At 32.8% G+C, this 15,727-nt stretch overlaps 1 long non-coding RNA gene and 1 pseudogene across 1 annotated transcript; both read right to left on the reverse strand.

Annotated features, from left to right (window-relative positions):
- Positions 1 to 559: 559 nt before the first annotated feature.
- Positions 560 to 3,837, reverse strand: LOC136209313 (uncharacterized). The gene is made up of 2 exons (XR_010677464.1): positions 3,674 to 3,837; positions 560 to 1,041 (listed from the first exon to the last, which is right to left on the reverse strand). It is a non-coding gene; the product is annotated as an uncharacterized lncRNA (long non-coding RNA).
- Positions 3,838 to 11,580: 7,743 nt separating this feature from the next.
- On the reverse strand, positions 11,581 to 14,338 carry LOC136209523 (allene oxide synthase 3-like; annotated as a pseudogene).
- Positions 14,339 to 15,727: the final 1,389 nt, after the last annotated feature.

Genomic DNA, 15,727 nt, shown 5'->3' on the forward strand with positions numbered 1-15,727 from the left:
GGCTGTATGTGATGTTTTTAGAGAGTTGAGGGGGTTGAGAGGTTGTCCCCTAAGTTGAGGCGGTCAGGTGAAAAAAGTTACAAGTTTAGGGGGTTGGGTGCCTATTAAGCCTAGTTAAAATCATCAAACTTCTGATACTCATCTAACGTTATCATACAACAATTTAGATTTTTTTAATGAAAGCTTACGCCTCACCGCCATAATTTAATTTCAATTATTTGGTTTGATAGATTAAGAGAGTGTTTATTTACCTACTTTTCACCTCCTGTTTGCCTTTTAACTTTGAAATGTAGCGTTTTAGGTGTTTGGTTAGACTCATTCTGTTTGCTTTTTACCGCTGAAAAGCAGCTTTTTATAAAAGTAGAGAATTTCTGCTTTTTTGAAAAGTAGTCGTTTCCAAAGAGAACATCAAACAAGAACAACAAACAGCAAGTAGCCAAACGGACCCTAAAATAAAACACTATAAATATTACTAAAAATTTATTAAATTGAGTTTTTATTTACTCAAGAAAAAATTATTTAAGCCAAAATATCAATAATCTTTCATATACATTCAAAGTCCGGGTAAATTTCATCACTGGTATACAACATTTACCCTATTTCACACTTTGGTGTACAACCTTCAATTTGTCTCACTAATATATACGAACTTATAGGTGATCTCCCACTTTGGTGCACAGCAGGTAAAAATAACCGATCAAACTGGTCAAACCTGCCACCTCATCATTTTTTATTCAAGTTATTAGTACAAATTGGACCCACAAATTATAAAAAAATTAATTTTTATCTATTCTCTTTTTTACCCTTATCCATTCATCTTCTTCCTTCTATTTCTTTCTCTCTCTTCAATTTCTCTCTCTAACCTCTCTCTCTTCAAATTTCTTTCTCTCCCTAACACCTCTCTCTAGCTGCTCTCTCTTCATTACTTTGGTAATAGTTGAGATCGAAGTTCAAGAGTTCTTCATTGTTGGATAATAAAGATCCAAGTTCAAGAGCTTTTCAATCTGCCAATGGAGGAGACGAAAAGGTTCTGGCAATATCCTGAAGAAATTTAGAGTTACTCATCAGAGTTTGTTATATATATTTATAAAACTAACAAAGTTTCCAATAGCATTCAATGTCTACTAAGAACAATTAATCATTCAAAATATAATATACATTACATTTTCTCCAAATTTCAGATATGGTTATTCGTGTATTATTCTTTTATCTAAATTTCTTACAGGTCTATTATTTCATGTCTATCCTCCGAAGACGGATCCTCTCTCTAAACTTCTAAACTTCTTCACTGCCTTTTCAACCGTACCACCAATCACCATCCTTATAATTATACCAAAACGTTAACTCAGAAAACATTTGCCTAAGCTATTGTACCTTTGCAAAGCAGATGTAATTAGAAGAATTTCCAAAAAAAAAATTCAAAAAAATCCTCATTTTGTCTCTTACCAAATTAATTTTCCCAGGATGAAGAGAGAGAACGATTTGCTAAGATTAGTTCCAGCCCAAGTATTTTCCCAAGATGAATATGAAGATGAAGTGGTTGCTTGAGTTCTAAATTTGCATCAAATCTAATAAAACTTATTACAGTTAAACCTTGATAAATAAATATTCGATAAAGTAATAACCTCGATTATATAATAAATTCTTCCGGTGCCGACTTGGGCCAATGGACTAAAGTAATAACCTCGCTAAATGCATTAAGTAATAAAAATTATTTAAATCCTTAAGGGCCCAATAAAAATATAAAGTAATAATTATTAAATTACACACACAATATATATATATATACCCAAGAGTTTAAAAAAAAAATAAGACCTATAATTATACCTATAGTTATTTGATTGATTTGTAATTACGCTAATGTGATAATTACAAATCACTCAAATAATATATTTCCCAAACAAGATAATTACATATCTAATGAATATTTATCGATAAATGAATAATTTATTAATTTATCGATAAATGAATAATTTATTAATTTATCGATAAATAAATAATCTCGCTTAATGAATATTTTTTTCCGGTCTCAAGGATATGCATTTATAGAGGTTTTACTGTACAAATGAAAACGAAAAAGAGAGAGAGGTTAGAGAGAGACAAAGATAGGGAGAGAAAAAATTTACAGAGAAAGAGAAAGATGGAGTAAAGGGTAAAGAATAAGGGTATTTTAAACATTTCAATCTTAAGAGTCCCATATTTTTAAATGGAAGAGATGAAAAATGATGAGGTGATAGGTTTGACCAGTTTGACCGGTCATTTTTACCTGTTGTACACCAAAGTGGGAGGTCACCGATAAGTTCGTATATATTAATGAGACAAATTGAAGGTTGTACACCAAAGTGTGAAATAGGGTAAAGATTGTACACCATTGATGAAATTTACCTTCCGTACCAAGTTATATTTTGTTAGAAAATTAATTGAGTATTGATTTGTTATAAAATATATAATTTTGTAGTTAAATTAATTGTTTTGGCAGAAAATATATATTAATAAAAAAAGATGATTTGATCTAAAAAAAATGTAATTTGATAATAGATCTGATGTGAGTGATTATAGAAGTTAACCGTTGAAGAGAGATAGTATAGTATAATTGACTATATTGAATGAGGGCCCGTTTGTTTTATGTATTGTTTGCTGTTTGTTGTTACAGTTTGCTGTTGGAAAAAACTGCTTTTCCAAAAAGCAGATATTCTCTGCTTTTGTAAAAGACTGCTTTTTAGGTGTAAAAGGCAAATAGAAGGTCACTAACAAAACACTTAATGCTGCTTTTCAATTGTAAAAGGCAAACAGGAGGTGAAAAGTAGGTTAACAAACACCCCAGTCTAACAATAATGTTATGTAACTGATGTGTTTGGGTAGACTTTCTCAAAAGATTGATTGACCGCTAATTTATAAAGTGTCTCGTTAGCCTCTTCAACTTGCTTGGAATAATCTATTGGTCATCTGGATTTGTTTAAAGTGACATATTAACATCCCTGAACTCAGTGGCGAATCCAGGATTTGAGGGAGGGGGGCAAAACTCTATCTAAAAAAAAATTTAGACAAAATAACATTAATTGAAAAAAATATTCTGTAATACATAATTGCTATCAATTAAAAATAACAATTAAGAACCATTAAGGATAACAATTAAGAACAAACTAAATTGTGGAAGATTGGATAAAGATTACCTGAAGTAGAGATGGCAACCTCAAGATTCTGATATTCCAAGGTACTAAATTCTCCTTTTTAGAGACACAAATCTTCTCTTTTTGTTTGGAATAACTAATGCGTCCTTTTCTACATGTGGTTAGGTTTAATGCGAGCAGAATGCTCAACTTAATTAGAGGAAAAAGACTGGTTTTTGTTGGTGATTCAATCAATAGGAATCAATGGGTAATTAATTGCCTAATTGATAACTTATTTGCACAAAGGAGAAAGGGATCTATAGCTTCAGATTAGTGGTAATTAATTGCCTAATTGTTAACTTATTTGCACCATTTTGTGGACTAGAATATGATGTTTGAGATTGAATTTGCAGGAATATGAGTGTACAGTTGAATACTATGTGTCACAATTCTTAGTTCATGAGAGCTAAACTAACCTGTTGGAGAGACCTAACATTAATTTAACCTAACATTTAATTTAACCTAAAATTTAAATTTAAAGGAAAAAAATAAGTTAAACTAACCTGTTGGAGAGACAGTGGCCGCCGGCCGGCCGGAGAGGAGAGGAGGCGACGCTGCTAGATGGAGGAGGAGATGGTGCCGCGTGAGAGAGAGAGGAGGAGGCGAGATGCTTTGCGAGCAGTGGCGAGGAAAGGAACGCCAAAGAGAAGAGCTGCGTTTCTGGAGAAGAGAAGAGGCGATGCCTCACACGTGCTCTGTTCTTTTTTTTTTAAATAAACCATAAATCAAAATGACGTCGTTTTGGGGAATTATTTTTTCCCATTTGCCCCCCCCTAAATTCGCCCCTGCCTGAACTTGCTTACATGATGCACTGGTCTATTGAAGTGATATATATATTTCAATTGTCTAAATCTGTAAAAAAAAAAAAATCAAAATTTAAAAAATAAAAGCTTAATTCAGGATTCTAAATTTATTAGGCAAATTAACTTTCTATTTTTTAGAGATCTTGAGAGTTTTTATATATGACACTTTAAGCAATTCCATGGAGCTAATGACACATTATGTAAGTTCATGAGCTAATCAAACTTTTTGGATAAGTTTAAATAGCAACTGATATATTAAACCTTTTGATATAACGCAATCGAGATGCTTTTTATGTTTAACGTAGACTTCTTTATATAGCTATGACTTTTTTTTACAGTTCCATAAGGACTAAACAGTCAAATTAATATTCTAACTTTCTTATTAGATTAATATTTTTATTAAATAATTACTTAAATTATATATAATTAAGTGGATTGTTAAATACCGTCCACTTTTTACTAGTTATCGATCGTCCCCATTTAGACTTTTTTGCCCTCCTCATAATGTTGATCCAAAACTGAAATTTTTTTCTCCAAAATGACAAACCATGAAATTAATTGATGCGTAACCACCCGAGAACCCCGGAAATGGATGATTACGAGTCGGAAACATTAAAATTTACGTTTTGTTTATAAAAAAATCATGAAAATAATGTATGAAAATTGAACGATTTTATATTTTTTGTCATATAAAATTGAAAGATTTTCCATTTTTCTTCACAAAAAGTTTGACGATTTTTTTTTTTTTTTTTGTCTAGGTGGATTCTTCACCCGCCTGTCCAATGGCTAGGTGGATGCTCCACTCACCTAGCCAATGGACAGGAGGGTGCTCCACCCGCCTGGCCATTGGCTAGGTGGATACTCCATCCGCCTGGCCAATGGTCAGGTGGGTGGAGCATCCACCTAGCCATTGGGCAGACGGGTGAAGCATCTGCTTAGGCAAAAAAAAAAAAAATATTTCTCAAAAATCTAAAATTTCAATTTTGAATTTTTTTAATGAAACGAGTAAAATTGTCCAAATGGAGGCGGTGATAAATAATTTGAGAACGGTAAATAGCAATATCCATAATTAATGTAACTTGAATTTCTAATTATCTAATAATATAATTAGGTAAATTTTGAATCCGTAATCCACCAGAATCAGAATTAGTACGGAAGATAATTCCTACAAAATTATTCAAAGTATTTTGTAGAACATCGTTTATCTAATCTGATTATTAGAAAGAGTTTACCAATCTTTTACAAATGATTTTTGAGAATTATTATTGGTGTGATGGTTTTGTTTGATTTGGCTTGTACTAAAAAGAAATCAATTAAATAAGCTATCAGAAAACCAAATAATAGTTTTGTCCATCTCCTTAATTTATATGGCAATCAGTATAATAAGAAATCAATTAAATAAATATGGAGACTTGTAAACCTGCTTAGCTAAATAATCTGCACACACATAACATTGACATTAATTAATTAAGAAAGCCTTGCGTAGGTATGAATATTTGGTTTTATTTGCTTTTGCTTTTGCTTCATTCTCCTTTTTTTCTCTGCTCACCTTCCCCTATATTTAAACCAATTGAACTAAAAACTCAAACTGATAGTTAAAACTTAATCATATATCTTATATTTTATGTTTGTGTTATAACACAAGCAAGCATTCATGAAGTTGAGGTAATGACCCTAGAGTTAAGCAATGAGTGCTTTATCGCATCTTCTGGTACTTAAAAAAAGGGACTCTAATGAAGGCGAATAATGAAAAAATCAAGATCATCAGATGTAGCAGTAGATAACACTCTTTATCAGAGGTCTTTCATTCATCTCTGATCCAAATGTGTTGATTTAATCGAAACTGAATATATCTCTTTTAAGGGAATTCATGAATGTATATAACAGTCACAGTGATAAAGATATTTTAATTAAAAAAATGTCTGAAGGAGTTTTACTGGTTCAGTGTAACCCAGGACGCAACATAGATAGAATTATGCGTTCAAATTTCTTTAGATAAGACGGTGACTTAGGGGATGAGTTGGATTGGATATGCACTCTTATTGGCTGATTTAAATGGGACTCTTTTTGTAACCTTCAATTTGGAGTTAAATTGCATTCTAAAATTAGCTTGTTTTCTGTTGTTTCCGAGTGACAACATATATATAGATGGAAGCAAGAAAGGAAACAAAAACAAAGTTTCCCACATTAGAAAAGGATCCAAAAGATGATTTAGATGGGAGTGTAGGTGCATTCTTATTGGTTGGTCTAGGACTCGTTTTCTAATCTTTTTTTTTGAATTGACAACGATCCTGATGCATAGGTACGTGGTATTGACTTCCGTTGGTGACTTGAAAACTTTCGGGTATTTCAACGAAGTTTCAGGAAACTCACGATATGGATTGGATGATAGTATGCAACTGTCATTGGGGAGGCCGAATAGGCGGCCGCCTAGAGTATCTCGGTTAGGAGGATCTCCGATCTAAAAAAAATTAATTTTTTCTTTATAAAATTCAAAATTAATTTCATTTATAATACTATTTTTTTTTCTTTTTTCTTTTTTGTTAATTATCTTCTCTTAACAACAATAGCATAATAAAGAGCTTCAAAATTTATTTTATAACTTTTCTCTTAACATTAATAGGGATGCGTTACAAATATAACTATATGGTTATTGTAGAAAGAAAATTCAGCACATGCTTACAAAATACTGTAATTTTAAAGCCAAGATTCACAAGACAATACTATTTAATGTCATTAACGGAGGATGAATTTTTTTTCAGTAGCAGAAAAGCCTTATTAGGTGGTCGAAATGCTAGAGGTTGCACGATAGCCAGCACATAAAATTGCACATGAAACAAAAACTCATCTTTCATTAACAAGACTTGAAATTGGATTGTTTGTACATAAGGGTTAGATCAATTTTTACCTAATACCATAAAGATGAATTTGTACCTAATCTAACAATAATATATCAATTAATTATTTCTTTGTTTGCAAATTGTCAAAACTTGGTTCTTTTTGTTGAGTTAAAAATTAATTACATTTCATATATTAGATTTAAATTTGTAAAAAAAATGGAGTATGAGAACTGTCAAGAGCCATGACTGACCATGAGCATAAGCAAAGAAGTGCGACCGTCTAGGGTCTGAGTTAAAAGGGGCTTAAATTGTTTTTTACTGTATATATAATAAATTTTTTTTAGATGCAGTTATAATATCGATTCATACCTAGAAAATGATCAAATAATATGATATTTTAAATTTAAAATAGATCTAAATTTCTATTTTAAAGTTTAAAGTAAATTTTTTTTTTTAAATTAAAAGCTTCTTATCTATTTTTTTTCGTATAATGTTCATAAATTATCAGACCGGCCCTGTGTAGGACCTCTACAATACTGAACCCGACCTGACTATCATCTTTAATAAGAGCTGTAATTTGATGGAATCCACCATTCATATCATTACAGATTGCCTATGTGCAACCTCTCGACTTTGTTTAGTCCTATGGATATTCTAACCTTGATTTTGTTTTCTAAATTAATAATAATATTAATATAGACAAACAAAATCACTCAATTAGAAATAAAAAGTTAATATATTTATACCTACTTGAGATTAGACAAATTACACTATGTATTTTTATTTTATTTCATCTTTTTCTACTTCAATTTATAGCGTTCTATACAGTAATTTGATTTTGTACAGTCTTTCATGATAACAATTTTTATTAAGTTGATGGAATATACAATATCAAATTTTAATATATTTTTAATTTAGGTAAATAAGTTAAATATTTTTAAATTTAATTAAATACATTGGTACTTTTTTTCAAAACTAAATTTTTTTCGAGCTTTTAAATATGTTATTTTTTCGTCGTTAAGCCCTTTGTGGACTCTTACGGTGCCGCCTAGTCGTACTAGGTTAAGGCTAGTCTTTCTGCCATTTTGTGCGAGAATCTTGGCCGGAGTGGACTTCTTTACGCTCATTGAAACCTTGGATTAACATCGAAAAACTCAGAATAAACTATTATGGGAGAGAACAACGTAGAATTACTTCGGAAAGTTCCAATCAACGAAGGCAAATATTGTTGAATGGAAGAAGAATCTCAGGCTGAAAGATGGTGCGCGATGGGGCGAATACAAATGCAGAAACCATTGAATGTACAATTCTTATCGTCATCATTACGGGGATAGTGGCAAATGAATAGGTTCCTTATTGAGGAAGGAGAGGATGGAAGATTCGTCTGTGAATTTCAGTCTCGTAGGGATAGGGACAAAATCCTACGTGAGGGACCATGAATATTCGAACGAAACCTGATTCTATTGGCTGGGGTCTATGGACACGAGAAACCATCTGAAATACCTCTGACACATTGCCAATTATGGGTTCAGATTTATGACTTGCCTCTAAATCAGCGAAATCCAAAGATGATACACGTGATTGGGTCGAAGTGGGAACTGTGGTACAGACGGCAGATACTGATATCAAAGCAATTGGAAAATATGTTAGAATCCGAATAAGCATTGATGTTCAGAAACCTATATGCTAAGGAAGATACAAGTGCAGAACAACAAAAGGGAATCAGGATGGGTTTATTTTAAGTATGAGCGGTTGGCGAACTATTGTTATTAGCGTGGAGTTCTGGGGCGTAATCACGATGATTGTGACACTATACCTGATGACATTGAAAGAGAGACAACCTAGTACAGGCAGAATTCCAGAAGTTCAGAATGAAAAAGAGGTTGATCAAGTAAGGTCACGAAAAAGAAGAATGATGGAAGATGTTGAGATGACAAAAGCTAACGACTCAAAAAAGGCTTGTGTCAATTTTAATGAGTCCCAAAGGGTGGCGACCAGCAAAGGGCCCCACCCTCAGTAATGAAAACCATGAGTTGGAATGTTCAAGGAATGGACAATCATTGGACATTCTGTACCCTCAAAATAATAATTAGGGAACAAAGTCCGAACATCCTTTTCCCAATGGAGACTCAAATAGAGAAAAGGAATTCATGCAATCCAAGTCAATGTTTTACTGATTATAATTTCTTTATTCTTGAAGCTATTGGTAATAGTGGTGGTCTAATACTAGGGTGGAGGAAGGAGTGGGATCTCAGAATTAATCGATATTCCAACCATTGCATCTACTTTTTATGTGTATCCCGAAGGGCATAACGTGTGGAGGGGGATGAGAACCTATGGTTGGCCTGAAAAGCAAAAGAAGTATCTGACATGGGAGTTGATGAAGTTTTCAAGTCGGGCAGATTCACACCCTTTCTTATGCTTTGGGGACTTCAATGAGATTCTGTGGGAATCGAAAAAGTAGAGAGGTAGAACCCGGGATGATAGAGATATGGAGGCTTTTTAGCAATGCCTAGAGGACTGTGACCTACAGGACATCGAAGTAGTGGGATTAGGATACACGTGGTATAGTCGCAGAGGGAGAGTTGAGGCTATTTAGGAACGCTTGGACTGCTTCCTCACAAACAGGCTGAAAGTGGTCCTTCCTGAGATTGTTGCCTTTTCTGATTTTATCGCATTTGCGAACCCGAAAAATGGACCGAGCTTTGTAAGGGATATCGGCTCAAAGCTGACAGAAGAGCAACGGATCTTACTAAACGAGTCGTACACCAAGGAGGAGGTTCACGCAGCTCTAATGCAGATACACCTGATGGTATGTCAGCTCTATTTTATCAATCATATTGGGATATTGTGGGTGATGAAATCACTAAATGTGTACAAAATATTCTGACCTCGGGTTCCATGCCTGCTGATTTGAACCACGCTTTTATTTCCTTAATTCCTAAAATTAAGAACCCATCTAGAATGACTGAACTCTGACTTATAGATCTATGCAATGCCCTATACAAAATTGTCTCCACGACAATAGCTAACAGGCTGAAAGTGGTCCTTCCTGACCTCATACATGATACTCAGTCGGCTTTTATATATGGCAGAATGATAACTGATAATGCTATTATAGCTTTTGAGACTTTCCATAGTATGAAAACTAGATTGAAGCGATCTAAGGGACACTTCGCTATGAAAATTGACATGAGCAAGGCATACGATCGAATTGAATGGGATTTTCCGAGGCTTCTACTTGAACAAATAGACTTCCTGGATCATTTTGTTAAATTGATTTTGATGTGTGTCTTTCTTGGTAAATAGTCAGCCGTTAGAAGTAATTACACCAAAACGAGAACTTAGGCAAGGAGACTCAATCTCCCCTTACCTATCCCACTTTTGTGTTGAAGCCCTGTCAGTAAATATCAGGAAAGCAGTTGACAACCGAGAACTCAATAGGATCCAAATTAGTCGGTCTAACCTGGTAATTTCTCACATGTTTTTCGCTGATGGCTCAATTCTATTTGGAAGGGCAGATTTGCATGAAGCATTGATCATTAAAGGGGTACTGAATATATACACACATGCTTCGAGACAAATGGTTGATTTTGATAAGTTAGAAATTTTCTTTAGTGGAGGGGTTCCCAGTGAACGGAGAGGGGATATTTGTACAATATTACAAGTGAACGAGACTGGTGCTTTCCCGAACTACATGGGTCTCCCGATAATAATTGGCAAATAAAAAGAAAGTTGTGTTCGCAGGTATAAAGGAAAGAATAAAATGCAGACTGAAAGGATGGGAAGAGAAATTTCTCTCGTCCGGTGGCAAGGAAGTGCTAATTAATGGTGTAAGAGCATCCACAGTGGTTGGTAACAACCATTGTGACTTTAGTTGGAATAGTAACAAGGTTAAGTAACATCCCACTAGAGGGGAGTAGTTTTTCAAAATTTTATGGAGTCAAAAATAAATTATGAATTAATAATATGTATTAAAATTGTAATTTACTAGGACTGAAAGAGTAAATTAACATGTTAATTTTAGAAATATAAAAACCTCATCACTTGCTAAGATTTGTGCGTGTACCACATCCAGTCCAGCAATGAGTTGTGGTTTTCAATTGCTTAGAATTCGGATTTTAAGGAAAAACAAAAAGCTTGATACTCTATTCTATAACAAACTAAAATATGTTATAACCACTTCAGTGGTTTGTTGTTAGTCCACATAGGATAGTAACAACAAAATAATGACCAATAGAGTTGGTCTAATACAAATTTTCAAGTTTTAGTCCTCAAGTTTATTTTCTCAAGTTTACTCTGCAATTTTATTTTGTTTGTTCTTCAATTATTTCTGTAAAGTTCATGTCATTTTAATAATCAAATCCTTTAAAACTGTACGATCTCTTTATTCCTCAGAGTCATTCAATACTGAAAAGTTAGTAGGTGTATTTTATTCTATAATTCAATAATACTATAATTATCTTACCCTCGCATTTACCAGAAAAGTTACAAACAACTTCATTAATCAGTATGAATAGGGTAATTCATATGTAGCTTAACCCCTGTACAAACTAAAAATTAGAGCATACTAAAAAAAAACATTATATTAATCAATAATACCAATTCAAACAACTTAAGCACAATCGATTTACCAGTTTATTTAGGTATATATGACTTGAAGCTCAAGCAAACTACAAAAAAACCAATTAAACTTGATTCAGTATAAATATTTCAAATCCAAATTTTAGTAGAGACAATAAATTTTTAATTGAAAAATCACGTACAAATAAATATTGATATAAATCAGGTACACTCAACCCCATTATTACCTTAATTTAGTTTGACCATAATCAAACACTTGTACTCTTAGTTAAAGAAGTAAAAGTGACCGATGATGCAAATCCCACTCCCTTCCCTATATCAGCCGTAAACGTGTCATAACGCAGAAAAAGCTCAGCAAGCATAACTCTAGACAATAGCACCACCAAATCTTTAGCAGGACACTGTTTATCCTCAGCCGTTGGATCTTTAGTTTGACGATCATTTGACCAGTAAACATATTTCAACAGCTTCTCTCCTTCTTCTCCTACAAATCTATGGCTCACAAACTCTGTCGGATTATCAAAAACTCTAGGATCGTTTGTAGCGAATGGCTGATACCCAAATATCATTTCCCCTTTTTTGATCTCGTACGCTGCGTCATGGCTATGGATAATCATATCTTCCTTGGCTTTACCGTACTGGTACGGTACGGGAGGTTCGATTCTTAAAGATTCGTAGACCACTGATTTAGTCAAAGTCATCTTATCCAACGCTTGGAAAGTGATCCCGCCTTCTTCATTAACAACGGTCCTGATTTCGTTAGCGAGTTGAGAGTGTAATTTTTCACCTGCGAGGGCGACGTACTTGATCAGTGTAGGAAAGACTACTTTCATTCCTCCATATGCGTTGAAACCTGCGATAAGAAAGAAGTACAATAATTATCTCTCAACAAAAAAACAAAGGTACAATAATTAATTGTTTCAAAAAAATTTTGTTTAAATGAGTACACATGTTTAAAATATAACTATTGTTTTTTTTTTTGAGGAAAAAATATAACAATTGTTTTTCATTGCATAAAATAAAATAACTAGATTCAAAATACTATAAAATTTACTAAGGTAGGATCAAAATTTATAGATATAATTTTTTTTTGGAAAAACAATAATAAAATCGATATTATTTTATCTATTTACAAATAGAAATATATATATATATATTTTAAAAAAGACATGTAATTTATATGATTACAAAATAAGAAATTTGACAAACACCGACAATATGACACAGATTTATTCACCACAAAGGTTTTATTTATAACTTTACCTAATTTTTTATTTAAAAAAACTAATATTACTTATCATGAACCAATTGAAATAAAAGTTAAAGCTAATAGTTAAGGTTTAATTATAAATTTTTATATTAATCTTTGATATATCTGTACATGCAAATGACAAACACATGCTCCTCTAATCATATGCTTTTAATTCTATAAATTAATAACGTTGTCAGGATTCAAACCCTCAATCGTTTAGTCCAAGAAGCTCTCGTACCATGTCATAAAACCAATTGAATTAAAAACTCAAACTAATAGAGATCTAATCGTAGATCTTATATTAATCTCTAACACTGGCTCTGTTTGGTAAACATCTTTTTAGGGTAAAAATAGAGGTTTGAGCCACTTTAGATGTTTTGATTAGTCAAACCTCTAATAGTGATATTTGATGGAAAAAGGTTTGAAAAAGTTTATTGAGTCTAAAAAACTAATTTTGAAAAAGCTCATTTTATGAGACTTTTCAATTAATTTATTGCCCCATCTCTTTTGAGTGACATTTTTATCTCTATTTACTATCCTCTAACTCCAAATCAAGACTTTACCATGTCATTGTCATTTTACACACACACAAAAAAAAAAAGCTATTAACCATCAATTAAGTTTTACTAAACAAATTTACACAATTAGCTAATCAAATCAGCTAACCAAAATAGTAATTAGCTAACCGCTATTTGCCAAAAAGTAACACTGTATTTACTAGCGTTAAAGTGAAGAACTACAAATTATCTAAAAAAATGAAAACATCCTCAAAATACCAACAAACAAAGAAACAGTTGCATCACATCAATCAAATAGAACCTAAATGTCATTTTAGTGTAATTTTCTCAAACCTATGCTTACCTGCAAGAAACACAAGATTATGGCAAGCTTCGTCTCTTTCGATACCAAAAGTTTTCTCAGCTTCATCCAACAATCCACCACAATTCTCATAAAAAGCATTATAAAGCTTGTTATAGTCAGATTTCACCAACAAGAATGGTAATTTAAACGTATGAACCAAAAAATCATCCAAATATTTAAAAAAACTAGGCAATCCTATGGAAGCAAGAGGAGCAAGTTGTAAAACCAGCCATGTATCTAAAATCGAAGGTCCTTTACTCCCAAGTTCAGTATCAGAAGGATCTTTATCACACAACAGATTAAACACAAAATTAAAAGCCATAGAATCCGACAAAGAAGAGAAATCAGCTTTCTTCTCCGACGAAGAAATCTCATCTTCAATACCGATAAACAATTCCGAAACAGAGGGATGAATGTTCTATGTTTGGATGCAAGAATAGAGAGAAAGAACGATTTCAGTGAGGTATGATTGGGTTCAGAAGGGTCAAGATAAGCACAGACACGGTGGCCGCCGGTGAAAGAGAGGGAAGGCAAGTAAGTTCCGTCGAGAACGTTTCGTTTTTCGACTTTAGAGGTGTCGAAGAGGATCGGGAATGAGACGGAGTCGAGAAGAGCGATGACTTTAGGGTTTCCGGCGATGAAAGGACCTGGAGGCATGTTTGTTCTGATGACGGTTGAATTGTATTTTTGGATACGGGTTTTGAAGAATTGATGTTCGCCTTGGTTGTAAAAGTAATCTAATCGGTCTTTTATGGCGCCGAAGAAAGGGAAGCCATAGGTGCCTGGGATTGGCTTCAATGGAAGTTTTGATGAAGAAGATGAAGACATTGTTGTTGTTTTTGGTTGTTATAATGGGTTTTGTTATTGTATATATAAAGAAAATCTTTTGGATTTGGAAATGGTGGATCATGTTTATATTTTTTGACCATGTGTTCTTTATTATGTCGCAACTGTGTTCTCCAACTTTCAATTGTAACAACTTACCTTTAAACTTATCAAGTTGTAAAGTATAATCCTAAATTGGGAATTTTGTTACCCCGTACTTGAAAGGGCCCGTTTGGTTGCTACTTTTCATGCTCCTTTTTGCATTTTCATTTCAAAAGGAAGAGTTTTAGGTGTTTGGTTAGTGATCTCCTGCTTGCCTTTTAAATCTGAAAAACATCATTAGGTGTTTGGTTAATGATCTTATGTTTGTCTTTCACACCTAAAAAACAGCTTTTTTTCAAAAAGCAAACAGCAAACCGTAACAGCAAACAGCAAACTGTAACAGCAAACAGCAAACAGTAGATAAAACAAACGGGCCCGCAACCGTAAAAACTTTCTCCAAATTTGTATCACGCCAAAGATCTGATTATCACATTCCGCGAGTATTGCAGTTTTTGTATTTCACGTGTTTCTTCAATTACAGTCCATGTCAGCAATTTGGGATTATTTTTACAATTGAACAAGTTTGAGGGGTTGTATTTTACAATTGAACAAGTTTAAGAGGTAAATTGTTACAATTGAAAGTTTAAGATAGCAATGGCAACATTTAAACAAGTTTAGAGGGCTATTTGTATTAGGCAAAATGATCCAAATGGTGGATCATGTTTATATTTGTTGACCATGTGTTTTTTATTATGTTAATTAAATTTGGCGTGTGAGATTAAAATATATGTATATTAGATTTGATACGGCAAACAAAATCCAATAATAAAGTTAAAGAAATTTATTCTTTTCATTTTTTTTACTTGTAAAATCTCTAATTAAATATAGTTTTTACATACTTTTCGATTCAAGTCTTGTTTTGCACATCATAATATTGACAACAAATGATTATATTTCACTGATTGGGTTGTTTGAATTTGGGATTTTTTTGTTGTTGTCTACGATTGAAATTGGAAAAAAAAGTTGGGCATTGTGTTCGATTTGTAAATGAGTCGTTTATAAACACGATTTATTAGCTTGGTTTGTAAACGAGCTAAGTTTGAGTATGTTAAAGCTCGGTTCGCAAGCTCGCAAGCAGGCTTGATTAAAACATTTATAAACATATTTTAGTTTTATAGAAAACTATATAGTTTTGTGTTAGTTTACAAATATCTAAACTTAATATTATTTCATTTGCTATTAGATGAATTCGTTCACAAACATAATAAATAAGTAATAGACGAACTATCTGTAAACATTTTGTTTATTTATTCACGAACTTTGCTTTTGAGCTTGTTTATATACACAATT

This window comes from Euphorbia lathyris, chromosome 10 (genome assembly GCF_963576675.1).
Source record: "Euphorbia lathyris chromosome 10, ddEupLath1.1, whole genome shotgun sequence".
NCBI classification, from domain to species: Eukaryota; Viridiplantae; Streptophyta; class Magnoliopsida; order Malpighiales; family Euphorbiaceae; genus Euphorbia; species Euphorbia lathyris.